The sequence below is a fragment of the Pleurodeles waltl genome, chromosome 1_2, assembly GCF_031143425.1.
Source record: "Pleurodeles waltl isolate 20211129_DDA chromosome 1_2, aPleWal1.hap1.20221129, whole genome shotgun sequence".
Classification (NCBI taxonomy): Eukaryota; Metazoa; Chordata; class Amphibia; order Caudata; family Salamandridae; genus Pleurodeles; species Pleurodeles waltl.
Genome location: NC_090437.1, coordinates 863,277,370 through 863,298,359, shown reverse-complemented (window position 1 = coordinate 863,298,359; position 20,990 = coordinate 863,277,370).

Sequence of the window (20,990 nt, the reverse complement as noted above, 5' to 3'; positions counted from 1 at the left end):
AATGACAGAACAGAAGAGTATAGAATCCTGTGGGGAGGGACTGGCCTCTGCTAAGACCTCATTAATAATATCACAGTAACATGTACAATTATTCATTAAAAAAATGTGCATAGTGAGGACATGAGTTATACTTATTGATAGAAATGGGGTCTTTGGTTGGCAGTCAGGTTACCCCCTGTCCAAGCAAGGGCCCTCACTCTAGTCAGGGGAAAGGAGAATCACCCTCAGTTAACCCCTGCTCAACCCCTTGGTAGCTTGGCACGAGCAGGCAGGCTTAACTTCAGAGTCTAGTTGTAAAGTATTTGTACCAACACAGACAGTAACTCAGTGAAAACACGACAAAATGACACAACACAGGTTTAGAAAAATAGAAAATATTTATCTGAACAAAACAAGACCAAAACGACAAAATTCCAACATACACAAGTCAAGTTATTAATTTTAAAAGCAAAAGAGTCTTAAATCCTTTAGTAAACAGTAAAAACACTGTTAGCGTTGAAAAGTACCTAGGTAGCATCAAAATAACACATATGGGTGAGTGTGCGTCGAAAAAGGTTCGCGATGCGTTGATTTCTCACCAGCAAGCGAGACTGTGCATTGTTTCTCCTCCTCTGGTCGGGTCAGCACACCTCATTTTTCCTCTCCACAGGAGAGTGATGCATCAATCCAGGCAAGCACTCGGCTCCAAGCAGGTGGTGTGCCGTTTTTCCACCCCTAGCAAGGTTTGTGTTGAAAATCCTGCCGCACGGTATCAGCAAAACGCGCAATGTGGGTTGTGATGTTATCAGTCTCCGTCAGCGGGTGCTGCGTGTCATTTCTCCAGATGCGTGCATCGACCTTCCAGCAGCGATGACGGTTGAGCGTCGATCAGTGCTGTGAAGCCGGTGGCGCATCTTTTTTCAGCTGTGTCTCAGGAAGGTATGTCGATATTTTCCCTGCACTGTGGTCAGTGTGTGGATTTTCAATCTTGGTCTGGCAGCTTCACCTGTCAAGGCCCCAGGAACTGGATAGGGCACCACTTGGCAGGGCAGGAGTCTCAGCAGAGAGTCCAGGTGATGGCAGAAGTCTTTGATGGCCCTGAGACTTCAACATCAGCAGGCAAGCTCAGGACAAGCCCTTGGAGATCTCTTCACAAGCAGGGATGCACAACAAAGTCCAGTCTTTGTCCCCTTGCACAGGCAGAAGCAGCCGCTGCAGGATAGCTCCACAAAGCACAGTCACATGCAGGGCAGCACTTCTTCCTCAGCTCTTCTCCAGGCAGAGGTTCCTCTTGATGTTCAGAAGTGATCTAAAGTCTGTGGTTTTGGATGCCCTTCTTATACCCATTTTGGCCTTTGAAGTAGTCTTATTTCAAAGGAAAGTCTCTCTTCTTTGTGAAATCATGCCTTGCCCAGGCCAAGCTCCAGACACACACCAGGGGGTTGGAGACTGCATTGTGTGAGGGCAGGCACAGCCCTTTCAGTCGAAAGTGACCACTCCTCCCCTCCTTCCTAGCACAGATGGCTCATCAGGATATGCAGGCTACACCCCAGCTCCCTTTGTGTCACAGTCTAGTGAGAGGTGCAAACTGCCAACTATCAAACTGACCCAGAGAGGGAATCCACAAACAGGCAGAGTCACAGAATGGTTTAAGCAAGAAAATACCCACTTTCTGAAAGTGGCATTTTCAAAAACACAATCTCAAAACCAACTTTACTAAAAGATGTGTTTTTAAATTGTGAGCTCAGAGACCCCAAACGCCATATGTCCATCTGCTCCCAAAGGGAATCTACACTTTAATCATTTTTAAAGGCAGCCCCCATGTTAACCTATGAGAGAGATAGGCCTTGCAACAGTGAAAAACAAATTTGGCAGTATTTCACTGTTAGGACATATAAAACACATGAGTATAGGTCCTACCTTAACCATACACTGCTCCCTGCCCATGGGGCTACCTAGGGCCTACCTTAGGGGTGTCTTACGTGTAAGAAATGGGAAGGCTTAGGCCTGGCAAGTGGGTACACTTGCCAAGTCTAATTGGCAGTTTAAAACCGCACACACAGACACTGCAGTTGCAGGTCTGAGACATGATTACAGGGCTACTAATGTGGGTATCAAAACCAGTGCTGCAGGCCCACTAGTAGCATTTGATCTACAGGCACTGGGCACCTCTAGTGAACTGTACTAGGGACTTACCAGTAAATCAAATATGCCAATCATGGATATCCAATCAACAATACAATTTACACAGAGAGAATATGCACTTTAGCGCTGGTTAGCAGTGGTAAAGTGCTCAGAGTTCTAAAGCCAACAAAAACAAGTCAGAAAAAATAGGAGGCAGGAGGTAAAAGATTGGAGATGACCCTGCAAAATGAAAAAAGTCCAACACTTATTTTAGGGTTATTGCCAAGCGATGTGCCAATTGAATTTGGAAATCCGTGTCACTATCAGCCATGTCCGGGAAAGCCTTTTCAAACAGCCTCGCTATGAACAGCCGTAGGTTACCCCTTCTCTTCATTCGGACACCTCCAACACGCTCAGATCATTACGGTTCCTTATCCAATTAGTATATCCAGCTAAACTGAGGGCAGTTGCAGACTTGCTATCTTCACGCAGTGTAAAGAAGGAAGAATTTGTGTTGTATTTCCTAGATGGCATTTTGTGGTTATTGTAGATGATGTCTACTTAGTGGTAATAGCACGAACTAAACAGAAAAATAATCCAGTTTAAGATGATTCTTTTGTTAGCTATAATGGGAATTTTCCATATACACCAGTTCTCCCAGAGACCAGGAAGCTTCACATCCATATGAAATCACTGGCATCTTTCACATATTGCTAGGGTTTGCAGTTGCAACCCCTCAATTACCCATTGTGACTGTTGGTACAGCCTTTATGTAGTCTGGAGTCAGAGGTGGCAAAAGTAGTGGCAACAACACAGAGTCAGATCACCCTTATGGCCATTAGACCTCCGCCATCCTTGATTTCTGCCTATTTTTAATATTACAGCAATTAATAATAGTGTACCTTTAGGAAATCAGGTTAGAGAGGTGGAAGACCCACTCAGGCAACAACCTCTATCCTTGTCAGGGTGAAATACAAAAGTAATTATATTAACCTGTGCTTAACCCTCTGGTAGAATGGCACAAAAGCAGTGAGACTTATATTAAAGGCAATGTGTAAAGAATTTATGCAGTACACAAACAGTAATAAAGTGAAAGCACAACACAAGAATCCCCCCAAAATTTAGAAAAATATAGTAAAGTGTAATAAATAAAATGATACCAGAAGAACAAAAACCCTATCAGTTAAACTGGGGATATTCAATTTTAAAGTTTTAAGTGAAAGTAGCACCTATAAGCACAAAGTGCCACTTTTGGTCAAATGGTCAAGCAGGACTAGAGGGAAAGTCACAAGTTCAGGCTGACCGCGTTGGAGCGCATTTCGAATACCACTAAAAATTACCTTCTTAAGTCCAGCGCAAACAGTTCTGTTGCATTGGAGGAGGCAATGAGGAGCAGGTCCAGCATCACTGATATTGATGCTGTGGCACAGAGAGCAGGCCATAAGTTGCAGATGGACAACCCTGTAGCGCAAACAGCCCACCAGGGATCACAGACAAATGCTGATGTAGCTTTTTGTTGGCGATCATTGCAGGTTGTCAGTGCTGTAGCGCAAAGTGAAGGTCTCATGTTGCCAGTTGCTATGGGTGGTCATTTTCAGATCAAAGAGCAGGTTTCATTCAAGCTTTGTTGGTGGTCAAAGCAGGTGGCAGAGACTTCACAGGAAGAGGCCTGTTCACTGTTACAAGGAGCCCAAACTTCAAGATGTTCACCTTTTCATCATGGAGGATGTTGCACTTGGCACTTTCTGCAGGGTCATCCCCAAACATTTTGCTTTCACCCTTCTGTTTCCTGAACCCACTTTGTTGGCCTTTAGGACTCTACACACTTTACCACTACTAACCAGTGATAAAGTGTTTGTGCTCTCTTTCCTGCAAACTTGGGGAGGGCAGAATATTTCATTCTATCTGCAAACTTGGAGGAATTTTGGTCACTCCAGGTTACTGTTTAACACAGAGGTACATCCAAATTCTGCCAATCACCATGTGGCAACATTTTTGTCCTGTGAGGAACCAGGGAATGCAAGCTTGGCATCCCCTAGCAAGATTTTCTAATATAGGAAGTCAGAGGGCTGCCGCTCAAGTAGGTTTGCTGCAGCTCAAGTAGATTTTCTACACAAGTGGCAGCAAAATCAGCTTGAATTTCTGTGCGCTCTTGCACAATAATTGGTTAAGATTTTTTAGTGCTGCTCGCATTACCAGCACTAAATTGCAGCATGAGTTGTATATTTTTCTTCTGCTAGAGGAACTCAGGGGAATCTTATGGAATTATTGTGTACCTTTATGAAATTCTGTGGAGTGAAACGCTGCAAGTGCCGACCACCCCTACAATAAACTTAGTGAAATTGACTTCAACCCAATTGCCACATTTAATTTACTTGAAAGTCCCTAGTAAAGAGGTGCTACATGTACTAAAGGCCTGTAAACTAAATTCTACGTGAGGGCCTGCAGTACTTACTGTGCCTCCTTTTTTAAGTAGCCGTCTAAACATATCACAGTCCTTCCATTGCAGCATCTGTGTGCAGTTTTCAACTGCCATTTTGACTGTGTGAAATAAACCTTTTGCCAGGCTTAAGCCTTCCTTGGTAATACAATTGTCATCACTAAAGTAGGCCATAAACAGCCCATAGGGTAGGGTGCAGTGTAATAAAAAAGTTGGACATGTACTTTTTCATTTTACACGTTCTGTTTGCAAGTAACTCTTAAATTTGTTTCTCACTACTGCAAGGCCTACCTCTCTCATAGGATAACATTAATTTTCCTTAATGTTAATAACTTATAAGTTTCAATTGAGCGCAAGTAGGAATGTCGAGTTTGGTGTTTAAAGACATTTAATTTAAAACGTTCTTTAATAGTAAAGTTGAATTTAAGTCACAATTCTGAAAATGCCACTTTTAGAAGGCTGTCATCTTCTTGTCCTAACCATTTATTGCCTGTTACCTGTATCCTGTATCACCTGACAAGGAGCAATATACAAAAAACAACTGCCAGGTATACCTAGACAGTGAGACAAAGGGGTAGTAGGTTTTGGCAGGATGGGTCATCTCCCATTTGATGAGGAGAGGAGCTGTTCCCTACCACACTTGTACATCACAAAGGCTCTGCCTGAGCATACTCACAAAGGGTTTGGCACTAGTTGTTTATACCCCCACCTGAGCCCAGGGAGGCAGGAAATTCCAAACACCTCTCAGGATGGAAACCTCCAGTACCTTCAAAGCAGGCACCACGTATAAATATTGGTCCCTTAGACTCAGCTCTTCAGTAAAACTCTGGACCTAAGGATACTACAGAAGAAGGACTGCTGGGGTGCTCTGCCTGCAGAAGAACTCATACTCAGAAGGACTGCTACTATGGTGCCCTACTTGTTGACCAATAAAACTGGACCTTCACCCTTCACCTAAGGCTGAAGTGACTTCAAAGGTCAGCTGACTGACCTCCTGTTTTTAGCTACAGGGATATAACAAGCTCTAGAGGCCTCCCTGCATCTTCCTAGGTGACCTGCTGCCTGGACCTGCACCTGGACCGGCAATGTTGCTTTTCTAAGCCCTGCTGACCTCTGCTGGAGTGAATTCCTTGTCCCCAAGAGGTGCCCCTCAGTTCCTGGATCCTTGGTGGGGCATCAGTTGAGCTCCTTACCCAAGAAGAGGAGAAATCCAGAAGTTCTGGGCTCTTTGCAACCGCAAACAGGCCTATTTGTGTCAAGATCCTGCTGCCTGTGCTGCCAGCAAAATTGAAGTACCAGTGAACCTGAATGAGTGTCAATAAGTGGGCAAAAGTGACTGTGAGTGATTGAGAATGGCTGAATAAGAGAGAGAGGCAATGGATGAGTAAGAATAAGGGAGAATGAACGAGTAGAAATGAGTGTGAAGGAGTGTTACATAATGTGAGGAAGTATAGGTGAAAAAGAGTATAAGAGGAGTTTGAATGAGTGACATTTAAGACACTGTGTTAGACTTGGCATCCTTGGTGTGGTCTCCCCTAACTTTTTGCCTCTTCTTCCCAGGTTACTGTTGTGTGCTGGACTCTGTTTTTGCTGGTTTTGATACTCTGGGCACTTTACCACTGCTAACCTGTGCCTAAGCGGTTGCAAGTGCTCCTGTGCTTATCCATGATTGGCATATTTGATTTACTAGTAAGTCCCTAATACATTGCACTAGAGGTGTCCAGGTCCTGTAAATCAAATTCTACTAGTGGGTCTGCAGCACTGGTTGTGCCACCCACCGAACTAGCCCTGTAAACCTGTCTCGGACCTGCCTTTGCAATGTTTGTGTGTGCAGTCTTGCACTGCCAATTTGACTTGGCAAGTGTACCCACTTGTGAGGCCTAAACCTTCCCTTTTCAGATATGAAAGGCACCCCTAAGGTAGGCCAGAGATAGCCCCATGAGCAGGGTGCAATGGATGTTAAAGGTGGGACATGTACTGGTGTGTACATGTCGTAACAGTGAATTACTGCTAAATTCAGTCTTTGCAAGGCATAGTTCACTCATAGGTTAACATGGGGGCCACCTTTAAATATTATTAAAGGGTAGATTCCCTTTTTGATAGCAGATAGAAATATAGAATTTGGGTCTCTGAACTCATAATTTAAAAATACATCTGTTAGTGCAGTTGCTTTTTAGATTGTCAGTTAGAAAATGCCACTTTTAAAAAGTAGGCATGTTCTTTCTTAAGCCATTCTGTGACTCTGCCTGTTTGTGGATTCCCTGTCTGGGTCAGTTTGACAGTTGGGCTGTTTGTGAATCTACTATAGACAGTGAGACAAAGGCAGCTGGGGTGTAACCTGCATATCCTGAAGAGCCATCTGTGCTAGAGTGGAGGGAGGAATGGTCACTTACACCTGAATGAACTGTGCCTGCCCTCTCACAATGCAGTTTCCAACCCCTGATGTATGTCTGGGGCCTGGCCTGGCCTGGGCAAGGCAGGATCTTGTGAACAACAGAGACTTTCCTTTGAAGTTTGCCTACTTCAAAGGCAGAAAGAGGTATAAGTATTGGACCTAAAACCCCTGAAAATTAGATCACTTCTGGAACCAAGAGGAACCTTTGCTAAGGGGAAGAGCTGAGGAGAAGTGCTGCTCCTGCCTGTGACTGCTGTGCTTTGTTGGACTATCCTGCAGCTGCTGCTTCTGCCTGTGAAAGGGGACAAAGACTGGACTTTGTGATATATTCCCGCTTGTGAAGAATCTCCAAGGGCTTGAACTGAGCTTGCCTCCTGTTTTGAAATCTCAGGGCCATCAAAGACTTCCTCTGCTAGCACCTGGACTCTCTGCTGAGACTCCGGCCCTGCCAAGTGGTGTCCTGTCCAGTATTTGGGCCCTTGAAAGGTAAAGTTGCTGAAAATCCCCACACAGAACGCCAGGCGGGGACATTTTCAACACACCATCTTCAACAAGGCTGAAATCGACTCTCCACCTGCATTGTGACTGGGAGAGCGATGCATCGCGGCTGGAGAAACAACACGCAACACCTCTTTGCGGCTGCTGATAACAACACAAACACCACGCAGCGTGGTTGTTATGACTCTGTCGTCCCATTTCTAGGGGGCGCTCTAAGGGGACTGTCAGTAGCCTGGGAATCACCCTGAACACTTATCTAGAGTCCCCTGTTGACTACCGTTTGTTTCTCTTTTCGGCATGGTATGCTTTTGTAGTAGTACATTTGCTTCCTGGGACTGCAAATCCCATAATGCACAGCCTGGTAGTCAGGAAAGCCTGGATTCTGTTTCCCATTGTTTTCTATGGGAGAAATCCAGTTGCTCCTTTTCACCGGATCTTCTCTTCCAGGACTTGCGAGTGTCTGAAACTACACACACCTGAGACCTCTCCTGTGCAGCCCAATCATGTGTTTCCACCTGGGGTTTTCTGCAGCTTGGAACTGCTTATAAGCAGCCATTTCCTCAAGATCCCCGTCATGCATTGGAATTTGATTCCTTTGTGTTAAAGACCCTTTATTGGATCGAGTTCCAGTCTTGTTCCTGTTCTGTTCCAGCTTGAACCTGTTTCTCTGCCCTGCTCCTGATTGTTCCAGCCAGAGTCTGCTCCCTAGCTCTTAAACTTGTACCTGTTTGTTTCTTCCAGAGCCTGCTCCCTGTTTCTCTGTCCTGCTCCTGCCTTGTTTCAGCCTGAACCTGCTCTCTGATTCCCAGTCCTGTTTACTGCTTATTCCTACTCCCTTTATTCCACCCCTGTCCTTGCTTGTTCCAGCCAGACCCTGCTCTCTGGTTCCCAGTCCTGTCTCTGTTTGTTCCAGCCAGAAGTTTGCGCCCTGTTTTCCAGTCCTAGTCCTGCCTTTGCTTTAGCCTGAGCCTGTTCCCAGTTCCTGCCTCTGTCTCTTACTTTGTCCCTTCTGTTTCTGTTTCCTCTCCGTATTTGTGTCTGGTAAGTGTTCTATGAGTGTTCACCAGTGTACAAGTGTCCTCCTTTTTACTGGGGTTGGCTCCTAGTTTCCAGGAGGCAATTCCAGCCCCAATCCTTGTCTAGTGTTATAAGTTGTCTTTCGTGCCAAACAGTGACAGTGTGCTATTGCTGTTTTTCCAGGAATCACCACTGTGTTTCCAGCTGGACCCACATGAGCTTGTCTTGTGTAAGTACTATCCTTGTTTGTGCTGTAGGGTCCAGAGACAGAATCACTTCTGCTGCCTCCTTTCTATGGGGCTGGCAGGGTGACTATCTGTAAGAACAAACTGCACAGAGGCATTGACATTCCCTGTCACTGTGGGAGGTTCTGCCCCCTACTCTGTGTACAACCCCAGCATGTTTGTCCATTAGTAATCTGATTCCTGTTTGTTCACACAAGGGTTGCTCTGCTTTTACTTTCCTGTTTACTGTGCCTGTCCATAGCTGTCCTTTCCGTGTATGCCTCTGGCTGCTCTTCTGCCCCAGTACACTACCTCTTTAGGATATTCAGTGACCTCAAGGGGTGTCCCAACCAGAGTCCTGATCAGACCTGCCCGAATCCGTAACAGTGGTTTTCTAGCGCCGTGAGACTGGATGTTTCATGCATCGTCTCTGGGCATCAAAGTCATCCTGACTGCATGGATCCGAGGTGACCCGCCTGGAAATCGACGCATCGCTGTCTTAGAAAGGATGAAAACCGATGCATCGCCGACTCAACCGGAGAAGAAACGATGCATGGCCTCCCTTGCGAGGAAGGAATCCACGCATCGCTGACTTTTCCGATGCACGCTCACCCGTGGGGCTTTATTTTTTACGCAAACCAGGTACTTTGTGCAAAATCATCGTTTCCATTGTTTTCTACGGAGTAAGACTCATTCTTTTGAAAATTCATATTTCAACTTGTGCATGTTGGATTTTTGTTGTTGTGGTCTTGTTTTATTTAGATAAATATTGCCTATGTTTCTAAACTGGCGTGGTATTCATTTTGTAGTGTTTCCACTGTATTACTGTTTGTTTTGGTACAAATACTTTACACAAGCTACCAAGGGGAAGAGCTGGGGTTAACCAGGTGTGTTTCTCCTTTGCCCTAACTAGAGTGAGGGTCCTTGCTTGGACAGGGGGTAAACCTGACTGCCATTTCTAACACATTGTAAGAGTGAGTTTGAAAGTACGAGTGACCCAGAATGAGAGTGAGAGAGAATAAATGGGTATAATTAGGGAGAATGTCCATGAGTGAGAATTTAGCGTTAAGCTTGCAAGTCCTTTGTTGGCCTTGGGTCTATTTAAGTAAATTTTGCCTTGCAGAGGTACCTATGTCAAAATTCTGGCATTGCCATGTTGATAGCAATTCTTAGTGTGACAGGGCCTTTAACAAAATACTGGCCCCGGGAGTCTAAACATAGTACCTGGCATAATAGACAGCCATTGGAAAATGCTGGAATTGAAATTTTGGAGATAATCATTAGCATAAGGGTACAGATTGAAAAATGCTGGCACTGGCATGCTGGAATAAATTGTTGATATATGGGGCAGCAGTGGCACAATAGCTGCACTGGCACATTGGAAGTAATTCCTGGCACAAGAGAGGACATCCGCAGTATATGGAGGTGCAGCAATCATGACAAAATTCTGACACTGACATATTACATGTCATTTTGACATAATGATCACACGTGGTTTATTGACGACAATGAAAGCAAAATTCTGGCTCTGGCATATTGTATATAAGTTTTCGTCTAACAGGGTATCCATGACATAAGAGGGGCACTCAATGCACAATGCTGGTCCTACCACAATGGGGGTAATTTTGTCATATGGGGGACACATAAGACATCTTGAAAAAAAAAGGGTCAAGTCCTGAGGAGTGCCCAGTTTCATTAACTTAGTACATCATTAAAGTACTTGAATATTTAATTAGTGCCCTTACAGAACCTATGCATTTTGAGCAAATACATGTGAACATTTCGCTTTAAAATGCCCTATTTTTACCCCATTTTTTAAAACATTTTCTCAGGGGAGAACCAGCTCAAACTTTCCCTGGAAGAGGTCTGTCTACCTCTATGTACTCACTAGAAATAATACGTAACACTTTCAAAGATCACCGGCCACCACTGCAAGAACAGAAGGTAAACATTGTATTGATGAATACTGACTACGTTTTGCAGCTTTCGCCAGGACCTGAACATCAGACTTTATGTTTTGTCAAATATATAAATTTAGCAGTGGGATGCACATTGTTCTCAATATTGTAAAACAATTACCTCAAATATTTGAACAAATTGTTTCCAGGCTTCATTATTGTGAATACATGAAAAATGATGTTTTTGAATAAAAACATCAGCTACGTGCTTCACCAGAGTGATAGTGCCTTGCAGATGAACATAAAGTGAAAATTATTAACATTAAGAAATGCTATGTCAACACCATTGTTCATATTCAATACATAGTTTTCATCAATTAATAAATGTGAAAAAAAACACTCTTGATTTTTAAATCTCTTTCTTTCCTCCCCATGACCTATTAATACATTTCCCATCACAGCGTAAACTTAAAGACCTATTAAATCATTACATGTTTGGAGAAATAATTTAGGCGCCCAATGCTATGTTGTGTTCTATATCATCTTCAATCAAACACATTATATTTTATGTAATAAAATGACTAATCAGGCGTCTCCTGCCTACCATGTCAGCATGCTAATACAGGTTAAATTTAAAACAGAAATGTGTCTGTGATGTGCTATTGTATAACACATGCAGCAATTATGGAACTTCAGCAATGTCAATTACTGTGATGTCATCAGGAATAAGGGCAGGTGACATCACGCTCTGGTAAGATCCGGGGTCAAAGGTCATACGATGTCACTTCGTATGATCTAAATTCGATCAAAGATGTGTGTTGGTATTTCCGCCAACCGTAGCATTTTGGTGATTTGACATTCATGTATAAACATGAAGCAGTTAAACAGGAACCATCGCATTGACATTAGGCTTATGAGAAATGTTGATCACATCAGATCAATTGGAGTAATTTTGGAATTTTGCATTACTCATGTGGAACAAAATTGAAAAAACATTATGCAATTATTCCTGCTAGTGTAATTCAGAGTAATATGGGGGAAAAATGCCTACCACAAGATAACATGAAGAGAGTGCAGGCAGCTGCTCTATGTATTCTGATGCGCATAACTGTATTTCATTAATGTAAAATAGATCTTCTGTTCTATTTTGGGCAGGAGGGTGCATTTTTCACTAAGAAAATAGCGCTAAATGCTCCGATACTCTCCTCATGAAATCTCATCAAAGTTTGCTGTATTTACATATAATAACACTATAGCAAATTACGTGATTTATGTCCATCGCTTAATTGCATCAAATAGTATTATTGGAACAAATCTAACAATGGCCAAAATTAATTATTCCACGACTATACAGAACTACTCACAGTTGGTGCTGTGTTCTTGGAATGACATCATTTATGGGGTGCACCATATACTGATACATTTTCTGAATTTATTTTAAGTTGCAATGCCACTTGAACTGTGACTTTTCTTTAATTGCATTGAACTTTGTTATTCACAAGCTTTGGCATTTTAAACCAGATTTTAGAAATGGCAAGACTGTCATTCAACCTAGACTCCTCTGGGGTAGTCTGAAAAAACACATTGATTACTGATTCAGAAGCAATGCTATTGGCACATTATTTTGTGGGATGTTTAATGTTAACTGTCCCATTCACTGACATTGAGAGGACAGTAAAGAAAATATATGGGAAAATTTAAGGCACAGGGTTCAATTAGCAATGTACTTAAATATCCAATGGATCATAACAGAAAGTTATTCTTGACATAATCTCTCTCTCCCTCTCTCGCGCTCTCTCTCTATAGATATAAACATACTAGAAGATGAAGGCGCACAAGAAAACACAGCCAGCCAGGGCAAAAATCTGGATCCCAAAGGATACAATGAGTCAATGAGAAAATTAAATATACAAGAAAGAAGTGACTCCAACAGATAGTCTCACCAAAGAACAAAAATATATTTCCACTACAACGTTTCAGCTTTCGCCTTTGTCAGGTAGTACAAAATGGTTTGCTCAGTGGCCGCGCAGCTGACACTGCTGGATTTTCAAAAAGCATCATGAGTGAAGATTCCAAATGGAATGTGGAATCAATGCAGTCCTGAGAACTCTTCAGATATGCAAAAATCAAGTGGTATTGTCAGTGATGTTCCGTCCATCTGGATGCAGTGATTGTAAATGGTACATCCAGGAGTTTTCTCTGATGTCCCTGTGATTCTCATTGCGCATGGAAAGTTTCAGATTGATCTGTCAAGCGGGGGCTGAGAAAAATGGGGGGAGGTTACAATAAGTATGTTTCCCATGTTAATTTCCTTAGGAATTTTAAACACAACTATAGCCGGCACAGTTAGATAGAATTACGCAAAATTTGGAAGAAAGCTAGATAGTGTTATGCAGAGTGTGCATTTTTTTAATTTCATGTAAGTCCATTCAGTAGTTTAAGAACAATAATGGAAATCCAAATTTGTATATCTGGAAGAAGCCTAAGCACAGATGTAATGGTGAGATCTGATTGGCTGTCAGCACTTTAACCAGGAAATGCTGCAGCCACCTTAGGACCAATATACATGATAGCACCCCATTTAAATGCATTGTAGTGAATGGCAGGTTTTCAGGGTCTCAAAAAGAAGAACGTATAAAGGGTAATAACAGATTTTAGTTACAATATAAACCATTTGTTGATGGTACCATACTAATTTTAGGAATTGTGGAGTGTTCTAAGGTGATTTTACCCTTCTGGGATTTTATGAATTATGTTTCAGAGAAAACAATGTTCTCATGATTTTCCCATAGAGCTTATGGAAGGCTTACCAGAAGCAAAAATGACAGCATATTTTCAATACATTCACTTTCTGAGCCACATGAGAATGAATTCTGACATTCTCAGTAAAACATTTACTTCCAACAGGAGCAGGCTGTCAGTTGATTCCCTTGTGTTCTACTGCAACCTCCCAGAGTAGAGCACTAACAGTCTTACTTATGACAAAAGTATGGCAAATTTGAAGCCATCTTGATTGAGTCAAACTGGTAAATCTTAAAAAATTTAATTTAGAAAGGAACAAAATGAGGGGGTTCATTTTGTCATAGAAATTATGGTTAATGCTGTAGGGGAAACATACTTTACAGCGAAGACTGAACCCCACATGCCATTACCATGAAGGATCAACCATGCAGGCAACATTACCACGCATGCCTTTACAATGAATTTCGCTGTATTATTAAGTATATATATATACTCCCACTCACAAACCCACTCAGACCCTTTTGCACCCACTCACAGCCGCACTCAGATCCTCACGCACTCACACATACGCACTCAGATTCTCAGACACCCACTCACAGACCCACTGAAGCTCTCATGCACCCTATAACAAATCCACACAGACACTGATACACCTGGTCACAGACCCACTATAAACTGACGTATCCACTCCCACACCCAGACAGACTCTCACAACCACTCTCATGCCTTTCACACCTATACTCACACCAAGAGAGACAGGCTGCGGGCAACTCCCGATGCGCATCACTAAAGGCTGTGTGCAGCATGGGGGATGGGTGGCTAAGTGTTTGGCTGCAGGTCCTGGCCACAGGCCATAGTAACTATAACTTGTGCCCTAAGGTAACTATAAGTCAAGTGCTCGCCATGCACTACTAATTATGCCACAAATTACAGCACTCATAACATCTTTGATAACATCTTTGATATTATCAATGTAGTATTTGCAGTAAAACTTTTGACAAAAAACTGCAATGCGGGGGCAGGAGTGTGAGTCTAACTATAACACAAGTATAAGACTAACTATAACGCTCCTGTAACATTTGTTAAGTGAATATATATATATATATATATGTATGTATATATATATGGAAAATACATTTTAAGGTTTAGGGTGAGTAAGAGTTTTTTGCATGGTAAAAGTTTTCTTTAGGGTAGGTATGGAATTTTGTGTGGCAAGGGAATTTTTAGGGTGTAGGGTTGGAATGGATTTTTGGTTGGCAAGGACATTTTTAGAGTTTAGGGGGCTATGGCTTTTTGAGAAGCAAATCCAATTTTAGGGTTTAGGGTGGGTATGTGCTTTTGGGTGGCAAGGGAATTTTTAAGGTTTAGGGTCAGTATGGGTTTTTGGGTGGCAAAGGTATTTTTATGGTTTATGATGGGTATGGGTTTTTGGGTGGCAAGGGAATTGTTAGGTTTAGGGTGGGTATGGGTTTTTGGGTGGTAAGGTATTTTTAGGGTGGGCATGAGAGGTGTTCAGCTTAACATATAGTAATTAAAATTACTTTACTGTTAAAAAACTATTGAAATTCACAGAAAAAACAAAGGTTACAGGGACATCATAATTAGGAAATAGAATTTAATAAAAAATAGAAACTCACTTAAAATAACAAAGGTTACAGAGACGTTATAGTTGGCTCACATTTTAAACGTACAAAACCACAGAAATTCATCTATGATAGATAAAGTTATTTTATGTACTATAACTCTTGCCTAAGGTAACTATAACTCATGCCTTTGCCATGCACTGCAAGTAAAATTATTGATGAGATAACTGGGCTTGGCGGGGGCATGAGTTATAGTTAACTTAGGGCACAAGTTATAGTTACTTGAAATAAGTCTAACTATAATAGATGAATATCTAGGATTTTGAACGTTTACAATTTGAGCCTCACTATAGCGTCCCTGTGTTTTTTTAAGTGAAAAAAAAATATATATGACACATTTAGGTGTCCCGATTTTCCTGTTGGGACTCAACTGGGGTGTCTGAAATCAGCAACATGCACTTGAAATTTCAAAAGTGCACCTTCTGGCAATTCCAGTTTCCAACCTACTAGAATCCAAATTAATCCTTAAACATTTGGGGGAAAAAGCTATATTCTGATTACATAGAGATTTACTAGTAATTATGCCAGACCCATTGCAGACTCTCAGAGATACGTTGGAATCAGAACTAGGTCCCTTGGACAATGAAGAATGGACAGAGAACTGGTGATTCCAACAAGGCTCAGTCTTATTCAGTTGAAGAACTTACATTGTGTCTACTTCATAACAGTACATTTTCCTATAATAGGGAGACCTGCACATGCTGTGGGCATGGTGGGGAAACTGGTACATTCATACACATGGTGTTGGACTAACCTGTGACCCTGAGGATTGGTTTGAAGCTAATGACATTTAGCCTAAGAAGTCAGGACAAGCCTTACGGATGAACAGAGGTTATCTTTGTTCAGGATAATGTTGTGCTAAGATGATGATTGGGTATGAAAGCAGCTTATTGCACTAGGATGATTGACATTCAAATTAAAATTAGTTTGATTGTAGAGGGTACTTGATGCTCCCACTGTATCAGACTGAACTGGAGCCATATATTTCTGTGCCAGAACAGAATAAAGGATATTTTCAGGGAGGAAATGCCCCATGAAACATACATGATTATGGGACTGGTGGAAGAATGTGGGGAAACATGCTTCAACAAACCCAGTTTTTAGTGTTCATGTTCATTAGGAGGCCTGGGGCTCAAATTAATAACCAACTGTGTCATGTGATTAAAAAAAAACAATTGTTAGGTAATTTGGGCTGAGCTGCAGCATTTTTGTTTTATTCCAATGGTTACATTGTACATAACAAAATTAAAGATCTTATAAAAGAATTTTAAAAGCTGGACTAGTTCCTTATGTCATCGTGTAAAAGTTCCTGCTTATGCATGATCACCCCCATTTTCTGTGGACTGATGATCCTGGTTTTTGAGCTCTGCACACTAAACCTCTGATGCTCCACCCTGGCTCTATATACTTTTATCCTTAAAACATGATAACATTGACTAACTCTTAACTGCTATATTTAATGTCCCAGGATATTTAAGTTTACAGTGAGGTGTAGTATATTTTGAAGGAAATACAGAAATGATATGGAAAAATGAAATGTCACTAGCAGGCAGATGCATATGTTGTACCATCAACTAGGCTGACAAAGAAAACTTGTCATCAAGCATAAAAACTTAGCCATACTTCTGCTGCTTTTAGACCTGCTGGAAAGCCACTCAAAATAACCCTTTTTGACCACAAAGAACTCTACTTTTAAATATTCAGTATGTCATCCCCAAGTAGGCTCTGAAGACCATAAAGTAGGATGCCTAGTAAAGGTGGTAAGGAACTTTATTAACTTGAAATTGAGCAGGGTGAGCTCTGCCCATTCATTGTCAAGTTTAAATGGAGACTTGGGAAAGATAGGCCTTTAATTTCTAAGGCTGTCTGTAGCCAGATTGCACAAGCCCATTGGAACTGGCAGGTGGTCCCAGAACCAATATGGTATAGTAAACAGCAATCTTCAAGGGCCGACAGGTGATGCCATGAGCCTGGCTGGCAAAGCAGCAGTCTTCAAGGGCAGACATGTGATGCCAATTGTGGGGTTGCCTCATAATAATGCACTATAAGTTTGCAGAAAAGCAAACAGGATGTGTTACAACGTTGGCAAGGATTTCCCCTGTGAAATTGTTTCTCACTGATTAGGGGGTGTCCTGTAGTCACTCCAACCAACTGGTTAGTAAATCATACACCTCACTCATAGTTTATCAAAACACCCTCTGAACCTGTGGATGAACAGGTAAGGGCCAGCCTTGCTGGTTTTACCCCAAAAGGCTAGACCTGCTTCCACTTGTACCCAGGACTAAGTAGTATACTCTAAAGGTCAGTGGGTCATTGTAAGAACATGCCTCTTTTTGCATGATCACAGCCTTTTCTTCTTGGACTGATGTTGCTGATTTTTTTTTTTCCCTGTGCATTGGCACTCCACTAACCAGGCCCAGTGTATATGTTCTGATACCTCAAACCCACTCTAAAACCTATTAGCTATACGCTTAATTGGCACATTTAACTTACCTATAAGTCCCTAGTATATGGTACAAGGCATACCTAGGACCTGTAAGTTAAATGTCAGTAGTGAACTGCAACACCCATTGTGCCACAACAAAACTGACAATGCAAAACTTGTTTGCAGCCTACCACCAGTAACCTGGCTTAGCAGGTTTAAACCGCAAAATTTGAGCTTTCAAAATAATCACTTATAACAGGCCTAAACACTTAAGAAAACATTGGGTTCCATAATCACATTTAATAAGTGCTAACCTTTGATTGGGACCAGGCAGTGATTTCATGTTTGGTGTCTGAGAAATTGTAATGTATAATCCTCTTCAATTGTGAAGTCAGATTTTAAGTTTCAATTTTGAAAATGCCACCTGTCATTTTACTGTCCTGACCATTTGACACATGCATCCTGTTCCTGGGATGCATAACTGGGTGTAGCAGGCAGTTGGACATTTTATATTACTCCCAGACAGCGACACAATCGAGGGATTAGGTGTTTATGGATGAGCCTTCACTGGCAGGGTATAGGACAGACCTTGGCCCAGTCCCACTTGCAAATAAAGAATCTGTGCCCTATCTTCACACAAAGGACTTAACCCTAGTTAATTGTGCCTGCAGCTAGGCTGGAGCCAGGGCAAGAAAGGCAGGGAATTCCAGACAATTCAAGGGAAATCTATAGACATTTCTCCTACTTCAAAGAAGGCACCAGATATAAAACTAGGACCCTCAGACCCTCTCTTGAGTTCTCTTTCCAGACCTGTGGGAGGACATTCAGAGCACTTCCTGCTGTCATCTCTTGCTGTGTACTTTGGAAGACTGCATTGCTGCATCTAGAAGGACTCGTCTACTGCCTGAAGCGTACCCTGAACCCTCAGGCCTGCTGCTTGAGCCATGTTCCAATTCTTGAACCTAGGACTACCAGAATAACTCTGAGGGCCAGTTGGCTGACCTCCTGATCAGAGCCTCAGGGACAGACACGTTCCAGCCGTCTTGAACTCACACCTGGACCCAGACTGAGTCCTGACCCTCCAATCTGTGCCTCTATATTTCTGGATCCTTGAAAGTGGTGCTAAATGTGCCCAGGTAGTTAAAATAAAAAACAGGGGACTTTGAACATTTTTGGCTAAAAACAACTCTGAGAACCGAGAAGAGACTAGGACCTGCTTGCTCATCTATCTGCCCAAGGTGCATCACCCATCATCCTGACTTTGCAGCAGCTCTTTCTACGTTCTTCTCCACAGCAGCATAACATTTCTAGCAATTCTTTGCAGAAGGGGTATCCAGCCTCATTGAACCCTTGCCGGCTACAGCTTGCAGCTTTGTCCTGCTACAGATTTTCATCTTCCAAAAATGTCCAAACATAGAACTCTTCACAGCAACTTTGCCCAGTGCCCCCCCAACAACACTTCCTCCTCAGACACTCCCTGCAGATTTGCTCCACTGAACTTCACCTTCTCTGACATTTTTCCATTAAATTTGTCTTAAGTTTGAAGGTAAGCACCAACCAGGCCCAATCTACTTCTTTTATTTGACTTGCCAATTTCCATAGTCACACCTCTGGGTGTGCACACGGCCCTCTGCACAGGGGAAAATGCATTCTGCTATGTTGGTTTTGCCTAGAGAAGTGCGGGGTGGGGTTGTTTGCATCATCCAAATAGGAACTGCTACAAAGGAGTATAGGATTGCCACAGGAGCTTTTTGCCTACAGGATAGGGAGATGCCCACCCACAAGCTAGTGCCATGCACAAAAAGTGGTATCCCTGGGGACCTGATATAGACAGTAAGATTGAATAAGGACTGTACCTGATGTTGCAACCAGTGAGGAGAACCCTAAGGGCTGTATCTGCTCCTATTCATACAGAGGACAATGAAGTGGACTTGCAGCATCAGTTGGCTGACCTCCTGTTAAGCTATAGGGACACAAAAGCTACTTTCTTGAAATAGCCCAGTTGACCATTTCAAACTGGGCTTACACTGAACCATGCTGGTGGCTTCAGGTTTAGGTGGAGTGAGTCCTTACCCACAGATCCTGTTCCTCAGGTCCAGGAACCCTAAAGGTTGGAGCTTAGACACTTTCAGGAAACTTTTTCCTTGAAAAACCATTGCAGTGCTGGTAGCAAGCTGCCAGGCAATCCACAGAGGTTGTATCACCGGTAGGCCTGATGTTACTATAGCTCCTCCAACATTCTTCTCATGATGTTGGAATTTGCGTATTCCAAGGACGTTTTGACTCTACATGCAGCTCCTACACCACTGCCATTGATGAGAACCTAATGCACGCAGAAGATCTCCAGGATGCGAAAAGTTGAACTTTTCCCACCAGAGTTTTACTCACCCATATCAATAGTTTTGTTGAAGGGCTGTCTCAATGTAAAAGTACCTTCTCTTGGCGCCAGCTACATGTATGCTTTCTAAAATGCTGTTGACTTCAAAGATGTAATTTTTTCACAAGGATGAACCTGCACTCTATCGCAGTTGGCCTGAGTATTTACAGTGACCTGGTCAAGTTCGAGCAGTTGCTGGTCATTTTTGACATGCACTTTTTGGTGCTAAAAACAAGAACATGTATTTCCCTCATTCCCCTTATTGGATTTTTGTTGTTGAGGTGATATTTTGTTCAATATGATGTTCTCTAATTTGTATAAATTGGAGTTGGTTTTTTATTGTGTTGTGCTTCAGACTTTAACTGTCTTGAGTGTTGTATAGCTATTTTAGCCATGTTTTAGACATGTTGTTTTAGGTTAATTAGGCCTGCCACTGTGCACTTTAACCATGTTACATTTTATTCAGCATTGTTTTATTTTTCTAGCAATAGCAACATTTGCGGTGCTGTTTTATTTTCTTTACCTCATTGTACTTTCACCTAGGAAAGCATTATGGGGGTCATTCTGACCCTGGCGGTTATTGACCGCCAGGGTCAACGACCGCGGGAGCACCGCCAACAGGCTGGCGGTGCTCCCAAGGGCATTCTGACCGCGGCGGTATGGCCGCGGTCAGAAACGGAAAACCGGCGGTCTCCCGCCGGTTTTCCGCTGCCCTGAGGAATCCTCCATGGTGCTTGCTGCGCCGCCATGGGGATTCCGACCCCCTCACCGCCATACCGATACGCGGTCAGAAGACCGCCGCGGTTATTCTGTGTTTCCCGCTGGGCTGGCCGGCGACCGCCAGAAGGCCGCCCGCCAGCCCAGCGGGAAACCCCTTCCCACGAGGAAGCCGGCTCCGAATGGAGCCGGCGGAGTGGGAAGGGTGCGACGGGTGCAGTAGCACCCGTCGCGATTTTCAGTGTCTGCTATGCAGACACTGAAAATCTTTTAGGGGCCCTCTTACGGGGGCCCCAGGACACCCCTCACCGCCATCCTGTTCCTGGCGGTCGCATTTATTTCACTTTGTGCTTATGAGATATTAGTAGACCCCCCCAGTCCCATTAGAACAGCAGAGGAAGAAGTGAATAAGAAGATATTCTCCTCACTTACTAAGGAAAGCGGAATTGAAATGGTGAAGATAAAGTCAGAGGCCTGTCCTGTAGTTTTGAGCAGGGCAATTATAGACAGC